Here is a 17,667-nt window from a genome sequence, read left to right on the forward strand (position 1 = left end):
AACTCACAGAGATCCGCCTGCCTCTGCCTCCCGAGTGCTGGGATTAAAGGCGTGCGCCACCATCGCCCGGCAGAGACATTGTTTCAAAACAAAAAAGGAAAAGGGTGATGGGGATGGGGATGTAATTCAGTGGTATGATGCTTGCTTTTGAGAAGTCTAGAGTTCTAATTCCAGGATGGGGGGGGGGCTGAAACAAAACAAACAAACAAACAAAAACCAAACAAAAACCAAACCAAAACCCACAATTATTTAGGCCTCACCCCCTGGGGGAGAGCTCAGACACTGTAGTTTCTAAACAATTCCTCAAGTGTTTCTACAGTGTGGCCCAGCTGGGGTGACATCGAGACACCGTCACTGATGCCACGTACAGGAGAGACCTGTTTTCAGGGCCTTTGAGCCAGTTAGCGAATCATGGCTCAAACGTTTCTTTTCTTGGTTTTGGACTGGGATGTTACAAGCCCTCAACAGCCAGAGGCCACTGTGAACAAGCCACAGCGTTGCTTAGAAGCCAGAGCCTTTGTCACCGGTGGTTAGGTGAATTCCTATGCACGTCCGCCCCTAGTACTGCCCTTGAGGCAGATCAGTACACATTTACAGAAACAGTGGAGAAATGAGCAGCTCAAGTCCACACACGGCACAGCTGGATTGAGAGCCCCAGCCGGGAACTCAGTACTGAGGTACCAAGACCATGTAGACACTGAGACAGTGCTTGAGTGTAGAGAACACCTGGAATCCGGCACATGCGAGGCTGAGGCAGGAAAATACAGAGTCTGAGCCTAGCCTAGGCAACATAGTGTGATCTACACACACACACACACACACACACACATACACCACCGACTGAACAGTGAGCGCAGGGCCAGAACCAGTAATTATCAACAGGGCGCTATCACCCCCTAGGGGTCATTTTGGGATTTTATCATCTGAGAACTGCATTTCTGGCCAGTGGGATGGGGCAGTGGGACTTGTGGGTGGACAGCCTCAAGGAGACTCTTGTTATCGCAATCCTTTCTATTGTTTTCCAAGGGAGGGAAGTAGCTCAGAGCTCTGAGCTAGGATGAAATTTTAGGACTAGGATTTGGGTCTGCCTGGCTCCATGCTGCGCCCTGCCTACCAGGCGTGAAAGCCTGTGTGGTTGTCTTTTTCTCTTTACACAAACGGCTGCTCACTACAGGCCTGCACACGTGCAAGGCATCAGCCAGGCCTACTGTTACTCCAGGGCTTGGAAGGCTGAGGCAGCTTGAAGCCAGCCTGGGCTACATAGCAAGACCTTTGCCTAAGAAAAAAAAAGAAAGTGGAAAGGGAAGGGGAAGAGAAGAGAAGGGAAGGAAAGGGGAAGAGGGAAGGGGGAAGGGGAAGGAGCTTTGTTCCTGCTGGTCTCTCCTGGCAGGGCCTTCTCCCACCAGGTCTATATGGTAAATGGTTAACATCTTTCTTCAGCTCGGCACAGCCCAGAGGAAAAGGGGAAGTGGCACCCAAGCCTGTCTCACACTTGGAGCGGGCCTAGAGCCTGCCTGGCTTACTGCAGGTGAGAGGCTGGGATCAGGCTGCACAGTTCACATCGATCAGTGTGCAGGGGAGGGAGAGCTGGGGGTCGTGGGAGGGGTGGACACAACACAGATATGTCAACCCTGGCATTTGCAAAAGACCTAGGTGTCAGAGTGGGCTTTTGGGAATCACCCAGTCCAGCTCCCTGTGGAGCTGACAAGGGGGCAGGCTCAGCCAGTCACACAGTGAGTTACAGGTACAGACCCAGTCTCCCGGCACCCAGATTCTCACTTGCAGTGTGAACCTGAGATGCAGGGTGGAAGTACTTGAGGGCCCCCCCCCGCCCTGCCTCATGCCAAATGCTTCTGATGTCTTCAAGCGCCCCCCATCCCCCCCAGCAGGGGCAACTCTAACAGCAGACAGACAGGCCAGCCTGACAGACCTTTTGAACTACACCCCTTGGTCTGGAGCTTAGCCTGTCTTGTCTCCTCTCCCCAGATGCTGTACCTCTGGATCTCAAGAGAGCAGCTGAGCTCATGGAGTGAGTCTATTCTTCTCTTTGGGTCCGAAGAGACTCTGCCTTTTCCAACATGGGTAAATGAGATACTAACAGCAGGGATAGGTTTCCTGGAAGCCAAACAGGGAATTGTGGTGTTAAAGGATTCAAACCCACTAGCCACCATCTGCATTCCCTGCTGGGAGGCACGGGGCAGCAGCAAGTAGGAGTTAACACACGCTTTGGATTGAGGTAGCCCATGGAATCAGGCTGTTTGCTTCCCAGCTCCATTTATGAGCTCTGTGATCTTGGATAAGTTATTCAGCCTCGCTGAGGCCATTCCCATTCAATTAACCCCTGAGGGTGTGGACAACACAGATTGGGCACTGAGCTAGGAGGCTCAGTGTGACCCCTGAGAAAACACTCTCAGTACATGGGATGGTAGTCGGGAGAGGTTAGCAGGAGCGTGCCAGGAGCCAGGGACAGCAGCGGGCACAGACAAAACGCTGTCACTCCGAGACTGAAGCCTGGAGAACACTTGCCTATAGTCCACACAAATCCTTTTTACTTCCTGCCATTTACCTTTGCAAAGACCACATGGTCCACCCCCTTCCCCTCATCCCCTACCATGTGTGGACTCACGGACGCCCCGCCTCTCAGCTGAGGCCTGTACTTGTGAAGACAATGGTTCTTTTGCTTTTTTGAGTGTTCCCACAGAACACTCCTATTACCCAGAATGCTTTCTGGTTTATTGTTTAAAATCTTTACTGTACATGTGTGATGTGTGTAGCGGGTGTATGTGCACATGTGCGTGTACCAGCCGAATGAGGACACGCTCTTCCTCATTTCCCTCCAAGACAGGATCTTTAGAGGTCACCATTTAGGTTAGACAGGCTGACCCGGGAGCTCCCAGGATCTACCCGTCTCTGCTTCCCAAACTCTGGGGTTACAGGTGTGCACAGCCATGCCCAGTTTTTTGACACGGGTTCTGGGAACTTGAACTCAGGCCTTCAGGCGTGTACAGCAGTCCTTCCTACCCACTGAGCCATCTTCCTCTCCTCAAAGAATGCTTTCTGGAAGTTTCCCTGGACTCCAGAGTAGAACTAATCACCACCTGCTCTCTGTTGTACTAAGTTTCTTATGTAGGCATTACCTTTGGCCTCCCCAACACGCCTCACTTGCTGACTTCCTGTGCCCAGCCAGACCAGAATTCTGGAAGGGACCAACACGTGTGTGGTGGAGCTCACTGTCCTCCCTGTGGCCACCGTCAGGACTAGCTGCTCTATCTCCCCTTTATATAACTTCCTCTTTCCTCTGTGCCAGCCCATCCCGTACACAGAGCCTGTCTCACTGTGCAGCGCCCACTCCGTCCCTAACACAGAGTCCGTCCCTAACACAGAGCCTGTCTCACTCCACAAGGCATAGTCCATCTCTTAAACAGAGCCCGTCCACTCCACAGTGCACAGCCTGCCCCTAACACAGGGCCTGTCCCACTCCGCAGTGCACAGCCCATCTCTCACACACGGAGCCTGTCCACTCTGCAGTGCAGAGCTTCCGTGTCTCCCTTCTCCCCACACGATAGAGCTTTTTTTATTTATAGCCGAGCTTTTTTGAGTTGATACAGGTGATCAATAGAAATTTACTGAAAGAACAGATGAAAGAATAAGACAATTTTTACCCTTCTTAGACCTGTTCCCTCATCTCTCGTAATCCAAATGCCTTTTGGTGACTATCTGAAGGCCCTATAGGAGTTCCAAACTCAATCAAGTCCTCTCACCCAGACTGTGAATTGACTGTCCTCCATATTGCCGATCAAACCCAGGGCCTTGTGGAAGCAAGACAACCACTTTACTATGGAGGCACGTCCTAGGCGTTGGTTTTTTGAGACAGAGTCTCGTTATATAGCCCGGATTGGCCTTGAACTGGACGTCCCCATGCCCCTGCCTCCTAGGTGATATGTTTACAGGTCTGCACCAGTAGGACCAACTTTCTAATTAAATGGGGTTTTTGTTTGTTTTGGTCAGAGGACAGCTTGTGGGTGTCACTGTTCTCCTTCCACCATGGGGTTCCCAGGGATCTCACTCAGGCCAGCAGACTTGGCAGCCATAGCCTTTGCCCACGGAGCTATCTTGACAGCCCCTCTTGATATTTTTTTTCTGAATGCGGACGGAACCTAGTGTTTCATGCACACTAGGCAAACACTCTGTGACTGAGCCCCTGCCCAGCACCCAAACTGAGACTTCCTCCTGTTTTTCCCTGGCATTTAACCCGCTGTCTCATAAAAAAAGAAGAAGCTGAGGCACAATGGAGAGAGTTTTGGTATTAACAGCCCAGGTATCTCACACCCTTGCAGGTTCTGTGTCCTCCCTCCACATACTGGGGACGTTCATTTGCCTTAGATAGGGCTACTCCGTCTGTCTGGAGGCATGATAGCATTTCCGCTACAGAAGCCACCTCCTCCAGGAAGCCTTTCCCTGGTCACCTGGCATAGAATGTCACCCACACTCAGCAGGGTAGCATGCAGCACAGACTGGCTTCCAACTAGCTATGTAGTCAGGAATAATCGTGAACTCCTGCCTCGACCTCCTGAGTGCTGGGATTACAGATGCACACCATCATGCCCAGATGTATGCACCACTGGGGATCAAACCCAGAGCCCTGTGCACACTAGACAAGCATTTTACCAACTGAGCTACACCCCAGCCTCCAAATCTCTCTCCTTTAATTCCCCCCCCCCAGACTCCAAGTTTGCTTGTGCATCCTCCTGCCTGTGGCTAGAAACTCCTTGAAGATAAACCTAGTCCCTAGTCCCTCCCCACTCCAGTGCCTAGACCACTTGCAACCAATCTAGAATAAATCTTTTTTTTTTTTTTTTTTGAGACAGGGTTTCTCTGTAGCTTTGGAACCTGTCATGGAACTAGTTCTTGTAGACCAGGCTGGCCTCAAACTCACTGATATCCACCTGCCTCTGCCTCCCGAGTGCTGGGATTAAAGGCATGTACCACCACTGCCCAGCTAGAATAAGTCTTTTTATAAGGCTTAAATGCACCCAGAAGAAATCGGCAGTATTGGGGCTGGGACTGGTTAGAGTGCTGGCCTAGCATTCAGACTCTGTGCCCCCCCCATATGACGATAACAACAACAACAGAAAAACATCAGTGTTCCTTCTCCCTTATTTTCCCCTTTTTTGAGACAGGGTAGCCCTAGTTGTCCTGGAAAAACTCATTCTGTAGACCAAGTTGGCCTCGAACTCAGAGATCCACCCGCCTCTGTCTCCTGAGTGCTGGGGTTAAAGGCGTGTGCTACCATCACTTGCCTTTTTTTTTTTTTTTTGACAGAGTCTTATTATATAGCTCAGGCTGGCCTCAGAGTCAAGATCCAACCACCTCTGCCCCCTGAGTGCTGGAGTTCCAGGCCTGAGGCACCATTCCTGGCTTCTGCACTCTCTAATATTGATGGCCCCTTATCATTCAGGATAAAGTCCCTAACCCTCACCGTGATCTACACGTCCCTCACCATCGGCACTGAACCCCATCATCCCTGTGCCCCCCTCCCACCCCCAGTCTGCACCACCACTTCTACCAGCTCTCATCCATGTCACCCGGTGCTCATTTGGGACTGAACACTGGCTGCCGCCCTCCACTTATCTGTTTACTGGCCATCTCTCCACTCCACACCCCCGCCGTACCCACTTAACACACAGCTCCGTCTAGCTCATCGCTCTATCCCCAGGGCCTGACTAGTGGCTGGATGACAATAAATGGATGAATTGCTAGCCCAAGAGAGCTCTAGGCTGGAGACATTCACCTATGAGTCACATGCATAGAGGTGGTAACAAGAGCCTGAGGGAAGGTGAGATCACCCAGGGAGAGGGTCTCCCACAGATGAGCCTGCAAAAGCAAAAATAGAATAAAATAAAAAAACCAATAACAACAGCAAAGAAGAAGAAAATAGTGTTAAGTCATAGGAGCCCCAAAAATCCTGTTTCAGAGGGAAAGTGTGGCCAACAGTGTTAACTGCTGGGGGGAGAGAGAAAGTTAAAGCAAATTTGGCTTCCTGGATGCTGCTGCTGGCTGACCTTGGGCCTGATGGGAGCCATTCTGTACAGTGAGGGCATCCTCTCAGGGCTGGGGATGCCAGTCTCTGAGGATCTATATTTCTGTTCATGCTCACTTTACCCTTGCCAAAGAGAACCGTTATCCGTGCCAGGAGAGAAGGGATCACAGCAGCCCCACTCGCCATCAGGCAGCTGGCAAACCCCAAGGAGGCTTCGTTGTATTTCTGGCCTTGTAATTACATGGGGAAGAGGGGAGGTCTGGGGCTCTGCTGTGTACACCTTCTGCCCTAGACTCCAGTTTCCCATGGAGTCCTGGTCTCTTAGACAAAGCCCACACCGTCTGCCAAGCAGCCCAGCTGCCCACATGAGCGGCTTGCTGTTGTCATAAGAGGTGTCTTATATAGGGAGGGCTGAGGCTGGGGTCCAGAGGAAAGCACAGACATGCGCACCACTAGAAAACTAAAAGTAAGTGAGTGGTTCTCAAACTTCCTAATGCTGCAGCCCTTTAATACAGTTCCTCAGATTGTGGTGACTGCCCCCCTCCCCAAGCATAGAACTGCTTTCATGGCTACTTCACAACTGAAATTTTGCTATGGTTATGAACTGTAATGTAAATATCTGCGGTTTTGGTGGTCTTGGGCAATCCCAGTGGGTTGTGACCCACAGGTTGAGAACCACTGCCAGGAAGTGATTCCAAAGAGATCCAAGTCTGATACTACAGAACAGGGCAAGGAGGGCGGAGCTCCTGCTCCGGGTCAGATGTTATCCTAGGCAATAATCCATTTGATTTTGCAAAGCAAACCTGCCGTGTGGACGTTGTCATCCTCATTTCCTATAGGAGGGAACCAGTTCCCAAGGAGGTCAACAGCTTTCCAGCGATTGCACAGCTAAGTGCCCAGGGCTAGTTTACTAACGCGGCCAGTCTGAGAGTATCCGGATCTTAAGGCCTGAACGACCCCAAACCTAGCGAGTCAAGGGGTTTGAGTCTCATATTCTATAAGTACTGAGACTTTGGGCAAAGATTTCTTCCCCATTCCTATCACCTGCAATAAGACTACTCTAGAGCTTCGCAATTCTGATGTTCCTCGAACAACTAGGATTTGCAGAGAACTTTAGCGTGTATAAAAAGACATCCACGGCCTCTCACTCATTCTCCCCAGCCCGCAGTGAAAGAGAAGCGTCCTTTCCATTGGACAGATGCACTTACTGAGGTTGAGAGAAGCAGTGACCCGTCCAAGGTCACTAGCAAGTCAGGGCCCTTCCCAAACCCCAGCTCAGAACTGGACCCTCCTTTAAATCTTCTTCCAAATCGGCGTCACCCCGAGACCTGGCCGGTAGAGGGCTCCCCGCTTCCCTCGGCCGCCACTGGGGCCACCTGGGGGGAAGGTGTCTCAGATTTGGCCTGGGGGTGCAACACCCACCGCGCAGGATCTCCCCAGAGCGCCGGACACTGAGGATGTGCTCCCGGGGTCTCGCAGCCACCTTCGGGGGCTCCCTCGTTCCACCCTCGGTCCGGGGCTCCGGACAGCCCTACCCGGCGGCATGCTCCCTTTGGCCCCGATGATCTGTTGGGACCTTCTGTCCCTGCTCTTTCCTCACGTCCCAGAAGCATACAGAGGCGGGACGCCAGGTGTTGGGATCCGCTCTGTTGCGACCCGCCCGGCCAGGCTTAGTCCCGCGAGGCTGCGACGCCCTGTTGCCCCGGGGCCCCATCGCTTACCGGCTCCCCACTGGCAGTCACCAGCCGACCCTGCAAACGCTCTGCAGCCCCGCGGGCAGGAGCCGGGCCTCCTCCATGACCCTGCTGAGCTCCGGGCTCCGCCGCCCTCCGTGCCTGCAGCTCAGGCTCCGCGCTCCTGCCTGCACCCGCCGGTGCTCCACACACTGCTCTGGGGCTCCTCCCCCGCTGGGCTCTCTCCCCACTCGGCCTCCCGCCTACAGCCAGGGAGGCCCGCCCGGAGAGCCCCTGCCCCAACCCTACCATGGGAGGACGCCAGGGACGCGGGTAGAGGAGGCCACCTGTGGGAAGGAACAGACTGTCCGGGGAAAGTGGACGGTGCCTAGACTCCATCTACACCTCTCTGCGAGTTCTTCACAGGCTGGGTCTCCCGCCCCCTACCTTTAATTAGCAAATATTTATTGATCTGCTTTATGTCTGCCTGGACTATGCACTGGGGTTAGAATCATTGCGCACCCCCCCTCCCCGCGCCTCTTGGGGCGGATGCAATGCACTTAATGAGATGTCAGATATTTCAGGAGGGAAATAAAGCAAGAAAGGCGGTAGGGAGTTGTAAGGGGTGAGGGACGCCCAGGGTGGGAGATCTCACCAGGAAAGTAGCCTCCCAGGATAGAGGGGAGGTAGGACACCTCCTGGCCACACACTAGAGGTGAAAAGGGTACAGTCAGCTTCTTGTCGGACAAGTATAGTGATCACAGAATTAGGGTATCAGATCTGAATGCCAGCTCCGCTGTGCAGCGTTTAGCAGGTGCAGAGAGCCAGGAGAGGGAGGGTTGGGTTCAGAAACAGGAACAATAAAAACTCCTGCAGAAGTCTGGGCTCCAAGTGGGTATGACCAGGTTCCACACAGCTTGGATGGACCTGGCCTTCTGTGTCCTTGCCCACTGTGCTTCCTTATTGTTTGTATATTCTCAAGCCGTATCGTCATCAGCATCCTTCCCAAGCTGGTTATGTGTTCTTGATAAATTGACCTTAGGAGCATTATGAAGTGACCCTGACCCTCCATTCCCAGTAACAGTCTTCTTGGTGTGTGTGTGGGGGGGTGCATAGGGGTGTGTCTAGAGAGACTCCAGAAGCACCCACCAGCACCCACAGCTGTTTGACATCTGGCACACAGCACACTGAGAGCTCAGCAACTATTTCACTTTTTTGCTTTCCATGTCCTTCTATGTCCTTCTATTTGCACCAAATTCTCTGCCCACCTGGGCCTTCCCTCCCCTCCCCTCACACTGCTCTGGTCTATCATTTGTGATTGGCTTGGAGCCTCCATCTCTTACAATCTCTTTTTTGGAAGGCTGTGATCAATGGTCATTAATAATGCAGAGGTTCCTTTTGTCTTAGCGCAGATCTCAGGCAAATAAATCACTGGCATGAATAGACAGGAGTCATCGGCAACCACACCTCTGCCTTCTCTCCTCTCTTTAGGTCCTTGGCTCTTTTCCCACATAGGGGAGGGGAAGACCGAGCAATGCCAAATGTAGGTGGCTCTTAATAAAGGCTGTGCTACCAGTGTCCTGGTTGAGCCATTACAGAGGAGCAGAGGGTCCTGATACACAACCCAGCATAGCAGCTGCCAGGGGTCCTTCCCCCAAGGTCTTGCAGTGGGAAAATACACACTGCAGAATAGACAGAGACATGTCCTAGGTGTGTGGCTTCTATGAAAAGTCCCTAAAGTTGCTCTCAAAAGAGATGTGAGCAACATAGCTCAGTTAGTAGAATGCTTGCCTGGCACGCACAAATCTCTAAGTTCAACATCCAACATCACAGAACCCAGCAGTAGTAGCACATGCTTATAATTCCAGTACTCAGGAGGAGAAAGGAGGATTAGAAGTTCAAGGTCACTGGCTACAGACGTAGTGAATCTGAGGCCAGTCTGGACCCCATGAAACTCTGCCTCAATATAATGATGATGATGATAATGACGATGAAGACAATGAAAGGACAGGAGAGAAGGACAAACCTGAGGAAATGCCTTCTAGTAGCATTTTCTTACAAAACAGCCCAGGAAGGTGACATTGGAGAGCTGATTGATAGAAGTGGCTAGGTCTATGACGAGGGTCCCCTTTGGATTCTGTAGTCCTTCAGGGATCAGCAAATGTGCAAAGTGCCATCTCTGTCCCCATGGGAGGAACCTACACACGTTTGAGCACAGCATAGGGTTGGGATGGTAGAGAGGGGATAAGGTACACAAGCCCAAGGTGTGGACACATGGAAAGGATCACCCTGGGCTTGAGCCTTGAGGCAGGAGCAGAAGGCATCTCAGCAAAGACCAGGCAAGGGCCACAGAGACTTCCTGGGAGCAGAGCCCTAAAGAATGAATGCAGGAAGGACACGTGCTATAGGGGTTCTGGGTGTGGTGCAGCTGTAGAGAGTGGGTGACACAGGCTGGGGGGACAAGGACAGTTGGCTTACAGAGTCTTGAAGGCCAGATGATAGGGTTTTCCTCTCACTATTGAGCCTTGAGAACTGGGAAACGGTGCAAGCAAGGGTTATGGCATGACCGCACAGGGCTCACTGGCAGTCCTGGTGCCCTGAACTGCGAAACTGTGAAAGGTGGGCATTGCCAGCAGGACCTTTGTAGTCCCATCATTGCCACCACAATAAAAAGAAAGGAAGAGAGAAAGTGAGAGAGGACCCTCAGGGAGGGGTTGCCAATTCCTAGTTGTCTTCCTTCCCTAAACCAGCTTCCTGAGCACAGGGCTCTGAGCCTCTGGTTAAAGCTTTGCCGTCTTCAGCTTCTCCTATTGTCCCCTGGAAGGCCCTGTTTCACTTGTGCTGGCTTCCTGAGTCTTCTCAGCCTGTTCTGTTCCTGTACCCACTGCTCGTTCACAGCTGACCTGGCTCATGTTTTCCTGGCATTTGGAATGTACTCCCTCCCATTCCTGCCAGCAGAATCTCCTCATTGACAGACTCTTTTCTACCTTCTTGGTGTACCGGCAGGCCTCACCCTGCAGTCCCAGCTTAGGCACCCCTTCTGCATGTGGCTCTCAAGTTCCTCATACACACGAAAGTGGGTCCCTCCTGGGCAGTCCACACCAGAGTGTGGTTAAGTGTGCAAGTGAAGATCCCTCTGACTTTGACTCTTGACTTTAGTGTTCTAAGGTTGCACAACTCTGTATATCTCTTCCCAGTTCTGAGAACCTTGGTAAGTTTGTCTGCACTGTGACCGTGGTGAAGACTGTGGTACCTGCCAGCAGGGAGTCTCAGCGATGTCTCCTGTCACTGTCATGGCAGTCCATCTTCCACAATGTGATGAGTCCCTGGCAGGGTGAGTTGAGCCTAAGTCATCTTGGAACACCCAATGCCTAGTCCTACTCTGGCACACTATAACCATTCATTCAATGCTGCATGAGGATGGTTAGATGAATAAAGAAGAGGGCTGGAATACAGCTCAGCTGATAGAGCACTTGGCTAGCATGCTAGCATACACCAGGTCCTGGGTTTGATTCCTCAGCACCGTGTAAGCCATCCATGACCATGTAAGTACATGACCATAATCCCAGCACTCAGGAGTGGAGGCAGGAGGATCAGGAGTTCAAGGTCATTCTCTGCTATATCCTGAGGTCAAAGCTAGCTTAGACTCTGTGAGGCCTGCCTCAAGGACAAGGAGAAAGAAAAGAAGGAATTAGAGAAAGAAGAGGGGGGAGAAGAGGAGGAGAGAAATGTAAGGGAGAAGGCAAAGGAGGGGAAGGAAGGGAAAAGGGAGAGGAGGGGAGGCAGGGGAAGATGAGGGGGAGGGAGGGAGGAGAGAGGAAGGGAGAAAGAGGGGAAGGCAAGAGGAGAGGGGGAGGAGGAGAGGTTGAAATGGGGGGAGAGGAAGCACCATTTCTATTCACTAATATCCCTCTACTTTAGAGGTGGCAGCCCAACTTACCCTTTTTTGAAGAATGCTGAATGAATCCGGTGTCGGGAGCGTGTGTCTGGGGCAGGCTTTGTCACCAGACAGACTGTGCTTTGCAGAGTCCTCAGAAGGGAGCTGTCTAGACAGAAAGGACATGCCTGCCAGGGAGGAATGGGGACTGCATGGGAATCAGAGCCCAGGGAAAAGCTGTCCAGAGAGCCAGACTTCCCTTCCCTCAGCTCTGGGGCTCAGGAACCGGACCTGCCCTGTGGCCTTGCTCCCTGCCCCCAGCAGGTGAAGTGACTTAACATGGCTTTTCCCTGGGGACAGCAGAATACTTCGGCATAGCCCGTCATGCCAACCACTCCCCTTCCTCTCCAGAACCCTGTTAAGGGCTGTTCTGGCCCTTGGATGAAGAGAGAAGCACAGGAAACACACGGCCTCTCTTACAAAGCCAGGGTTAGGACTTTGGTTAGATCTGCTCCCCCAGGAATCGACTGAGCCAAATAGCTTTTCCTTTTCCGTATTCATTGCTGTGGTAATTGGTGTCAGGTCGTCCAGGAGAATTGAGCTGAGGTCCTGCTATCTACTCCTGGGGAGTTCACAACCCGAGGACAAGAGTGAAGTCTTGCTAATCTTTGTATTCCCAGCTCTACCTGGCAATGTAGTGAATAAATCACAGGCTGTCAAAGCTGGAAGGTTCGAGTCTTTGCAGTTCAAGTGTGACAGTTCCCATAGCTTACCGAGACCTGGAGGCAACAGAAGAGTAAGGTTAGGAGCTTTGGATCCCGAAGTCAGACTTCTTGGTTTGCTTCTCAACTTTCCCATTTTCTAGCTGGGTGACTGTGGGTTTGTCACTGACCCTCTCAGGTTGTCTAAAAGAAGGGAAAGTTGGGGGAATGAGCTGAGATCACACATACACGAGATTTGCTCGATGGTTATCCATAGCTGACCTAGTTACTCATCTGGGATGCACTCATGGCTTCCCAGTTCTCTGCTCCATGTCCTTTCCAGCTTCCCATGACTTCTATGTTTACCAGAGTGTGCTCAAGGGAGACTGGAAATGCCTGGATTTGCTGTCATTGGCTAGTGTCTCCCCCATGCTTCCACTTCTCTCCTCTTCAGCCTGGAGTTCAAAGACTCCTGACTGGAACAGCACAGAGGCTCCCGATAACCAGCCAGAGCCCACCCACCCCCCCACACCAGGGCAATTTCCTCTGGGCCAGACAGAGTGGGCTGAGCTGGCCAGAGCCAACAGGAAATTCCAGGAACCCAGAGAGGGGGCATGGAGCCACAGAGATGGCTATCACCTCTAGCCAGGCACTAGGCTTGGCCAGCAAGAGGCACCCGCAGAGAGGGGTTGCTGTTTGTTTTCCTCTGCCTCCACTTTTAACAAGAGAATTTAATTAAGAGTTCAGTGGCCTCTCCTGAGGAATAAAGATCCCAGGGGCCAGTAGTGAGGAGACTGGTGCCTTCGAGGAAGGCAGGGAGAAAAAAAGCCTCTTGACTCAGATTTGCCGTGGGCTCAAGCCTCTGCAGAGGAGGAACACATAAGAGGGCAATGAGTCTGACCCCAGGACAAAAATCTTTCCCTACAGTAACTGCGGGAGTTTTAGATTGATTGACGACTGATAGATTGAGTGGTTGGAGACAGGGTCTCAAGTAGTACAGGATGACTTCAAACCCCCCAAGGAGCAAGGATGACCTTGAACATCCTTGATTCTGCTTCAGGAGTTCTGGGATTATAGGACCACCCTATCTGGTTTTGTGTGATGTAGGGGATTGAACCAAGGGCCTCATGCCCAACTGAACCATATCCCCAGGAATGTTAGATTCCATGGCATAAATCTTTAAAATTTTAAATCAGCCAAGGAAACAGCAAAGCTTGCTGTCCCAAGTGTCTCCACTCACACCTTGCCAGAGAAAACATGTCCACAATATTCATTAAGACACAGCAAAGCAGACTTGGATCAGGGCCGTTTTCATAGACCAAGTCCCCATAGAAAGGGATTATTACAGCAGGGAGAGACACCTTCATACCAAATATATTAGGAACAAGTGGAGTTATAACCAAGGGGCAGTGAGGAGGATGCTGCCCAAATCTATGCAGCAGAATTCTTGCTGGAGACAGGCCAAGATCACACCCCCGGGGAGATGAGTGAGGGAATAAGAACCAGATAGCAAGGATGACCAAGATCAGGTAGGAGAGTGAGGATCCTGCTGAAGGGACTGTCTTAGTCAGGGTTTCTATTGATGCGATGAAACACCATGACCAAACAGCAAGCTGGGGAGGAAAGGGTTTATTCAGTTTATACTTCAGCATCGCTGTTCATCACTGAAGGAAGTCAGGACAGGAACTCAGACAAGGCAGGATTCCAGAGGCAGGAGCTGATGTAGAGGCCATGGAGGGGTACTGCTTTCTGGCTTTGCTTCCCATGGCTTGCTCAACCCACCTTCTTATAAAACTCAGGGCCAGGAGCCCAGGGATGGCACCACCCACCATGGGCTGTGCCCTCCCCCATTGATCACTAAATGAGAAAATACCTTACAGCCGGATCTCATGGAGGCATTTCCTCAACTGAGGCTCCTTCCTCCCTGATAACTCTAGCTTGTATCAAGTGGACACACAAGCAGCCAGTCCAGGGACCTAGCCAGACCCTTCATTAAAGGAAGTATATAGATGAGGCTGGGATGGGCTTCGAACACCTGAGGAAGCTCCGATCAAGCAGAGACTCTCATTTTAACAAGTAGTATTGAGTAACGTTTCTTCTTCAACAATACTGTTCCAGACCGGGTAGCACACACCTGTAATTGCAGCACTCAGGTTGTTGAGGCAGGAGGATGAAGAAAAGAGTCAAGGCCAGCCTGGGCCTGAAAAGTGAAACCTTCGTGTCCTCCCTGGGGCTGCTGGGCACGGAGGAAGTCAGGGAATCTGGCTCTGATTCTGATGATCCTCCCTTCATCTTGATATCCTAACTTGCAAAGCAAACAAACAGGTATTTAAGGGGCTGTAGGTATAGGGGTGTAGATTGTTGGCATGTGCAGTGACCTTAGTCAATTCCTAGTACCAATCAAAGCAAACAGATGGGGGCACATGGAGACAACACCAGCATGATGGCCTGAGTTCACCCCCAGATCCACATAAAACAGCTGGAATCAGTCAAGCAGTTGGGGCGCACGCCTTTAATCCCAACACTCAGGAGGCAGAGGCAGTCAGGTTTCTGTGAATTTGAGGCCAGTCTGATCTACATAGTGAGTTCCAGGACAGTTGGGGCTACATAGTGAGACCTTGTCTCCAACACACACAAACAACAAAATGATTCCATATTTAGAAGGTAGTGGTTAGATGGGCTTTTGTGTGGGGTGGAGGGTATGGGATGGATAAAAACAAAGATCTGTCGTGAGGGGATCAGGCAGGAAGGGCAGGATCTGACAGAGATGAGGAGCATTGTTGAGATGCCTCTAGGTCTTCACAGGTCCATCTGAACCTTCCACAGAGGCCCAGAGGCCACCCCAGCTGTCCTGGTCCTACAGGTCACACCTGGGATGCTGGAGCCTTCAATGTCAATCCTTCTCTCTGACTTTTCTATGGGCTGAGCTCATTCAGTGCAACAGATGACATCAGGAAGGTGACAAGGCTTGCCCTCTCTCACTAGTTAAGCTAGGCATGGCGGCATACCCATCATCCTCGAGCTATGCATGGCGGGATACCCATCATCCTCGAGCTAGGCATGGCGGCACACCCTCGAGCTAGGCATGGCGGCACACCTGTCATCCTTGAGCTAGGCATGGCGGCACACCCCGCCATCCTCGAGCTAGGCATGGCGGCACACCCATCATCCTTGAGCTAGGCATGGTGGCACACCCATCATCCTTGAGCTAGGCATGGTGGCACACCCATCATCCTCGAGCTAGGCATGGCGGCACACTCGTCATCCACATACTCAGGAGTTCAGTGTCAATCCTCAGTTACACAGAGTCTGAGACCAGCCTATGCTACATGAGGTCCTCATTCAAAAAGCTAAACTTCACCAAATAAATAAACAAATAAGCCCTGGCTGTTCTGGAACTCAGTCTGTAGACTAGACTGGCCTCAAACTTACAGAGATACACCTGCCTCTGCCTTCCAAGTGCTGGAATTTAAGTTGTGCACCACACCTTCCAGCGTATTTCTCCCATTTTAAAGGTGAAGAAACAGTCAAAAGTTTCACAGCTAAGAAATGGGCAGCTAGCTCTGTGGGCCTGGTTTCTTGGTCTGGGTGGGTCTCTCCCTCTAGAAAATAGATTGGTCACATTCGACAGGTGCAGCTGTGGGAACAAATGAGGTCAAAGCTTGCAAAAGCATTATGAGAGACCACAGGATCAGACCACAGGAGATTCGAGTTTGTCCCTTTTCCTCCTGCTGCTCCCTAAGGCTGGGATCCCTTGAGGCCGGCAGCCCTTCTGCTGTGCGTGTATATGTGTGATCTCATTACTGGGAGGGGTGTTCTTCAGAGCAGTCTCTTTCTCAGGTACCAGGGGACAGAGGGAAGCAGGGCTGGCTCAATAACCCACACGCCTCCCAGCTTCATCACTTAGTCCCATCTTACTGCTCCACAGGGACCAGGCTGAGTGGAAGGGCAGGATTTGATTCTCAAGAAAGGTGCAGGGAAAAATAATAATAATGCATGAGTCCTACTTCCAAATTTAACCTTCAGACGGCCAGGAAAGAGCCCACTATGTTGAACGTGGTGAACTTATTATGCAGCCAAGGCTGACCTTGAACTCCTGACCCTCGGCCTCCTCCTTCCTTCTAGGTACTAATATTACAGTGTAAGCCACAGGCCTCGCGCCATGTGCCTAGGGTAATGTTAGGTTTGACTTTCACTCATCGGACTGGAGAGATCTAATAAGGTTAGTGATAAACAGCATTGGGAGTCCTGTGGGGAGATGCCCTGGACTCTACCAGGACAAGTATGTGTTAGGGCAGTGGTTTTTGTTTGTTTTGGCACACAAACTGACAGCATCTATCAAAATCTTAAACAAAAAAGGCTTTTTAGCAATTCTGCTGCAAAGTATCATCTTACAAAAATGCCATCACACGTACCTAAAGGTCGCTTATCCTTGCGGGGAAAGATGAAGAGGAAATTGAGGCCTCTGATTTTCTGTTGGTTACAGGAATAGGATGTCTACATATTAACTACTGTAAAGCAATTAACAACAACTCAGTAGGGCCAGGGATGCAGCTCATGTGCATGCCTAGGATGTGTGAGGCTCTGGGGTCTATTCCTACGAAACAGAAAACAGAGTCAGTGGGTCTGTGTGTATTGATAGGCAGAGAATAAATTAAGTGTTGGAGGCAGGAGTGTTGTGCAGCTAGAGCACCTGCCCAGCACACACAAGGCTCTGGGTTCAATCCCCATTACTGGAAAGTAAAAATTAAAATAAATAAATAAATAAATGAGGGAGCTGGGGAGATGGCTCAGTGGTTAAGAGCACTGACTGCTCTTCCAGAGGTCCTAAGTTCAATTCCCAGCACACACATGGTGGTTCATAACCATTTGTAATGAGATCTGGTGCTCCCTTTTGGTGTGCAGGCATACATGCAGGCAGAACACTGCATATGTAATAAAAAATTAATTAAAAAAGAAGAAAGGAAATAATATGGGCTATGATTCCACTCTAGGCCCTCAAGTGTATATATGGATGGATATAAAAAAATAAGTAAGCAAATAAATAAAAAGTAAACAGAGAGCATCCAAATGGAGGCATCCTTGGGGGACTTTCAAATCAGTGGTTACCTGGCAAGGGAGGCACCTTGAGGGTGCACAACACCTTTAACTTTTAACATATATTTGTTTGATTTTGAGACAGGGCCTCACTGTGTAACCCCAACTAGCCTGGAACTCACTGTGTAGATCAACACCAGTGTGTTTTCTAACATGGATGAATTAAATATGAAAGAAAAACTGACTATGAAGCTAGTTTATGTCAGCAATCTGCACACGACCTATTATGCTTCATATGACCAGAAATTACTGCTGGACACGGAGGCTCACACCTTTGAT

At 50.9% G+C, this 17,667-nt stretch overlaps 1 protein-coding gene across 1 annotated transcript in view; it reads right to left on the reverse strand.

Annotated features, from left to right (window-relative positions):
• The window catches only part of Htr1d (5-hydroxytryptamine receptor 1D), a 21,418-nt gene extending 13,540 nt beyond the window's left edge, over positions 1 to 7,878 (reverse strand). The window contains exon 1 of the mRNA XM_050154580.1: positions 7,762 to 7,878. The gene's annotated coding sequence lies outside the window, so the exon portion shown is untranslated. The remainder of the gene's footprint in view (positions 1 to 7,761) is intronic.
• Between the last annotated feature and the right edge of the window lie 9,789 nt (positions 7,879 to 17,667).

Source organism: Alexandromys fortis, unplaced genomic scaffold, assembly GCF_014885135.2.
Source record: "Alexandromys fortis isolate MF-2015 unplaced genomic scaffold, M_Fortis_MF-2015_v1.1 scaffold_26, whole genome shotgun sequence".
Classification (NCBI taxonomy): domain Eukaryota; kingdom Metazoa; phylum Chordata; class Mammalia; order Rodentia; family Cricetidae; genus Alexandromys; species Alexandromys fortis.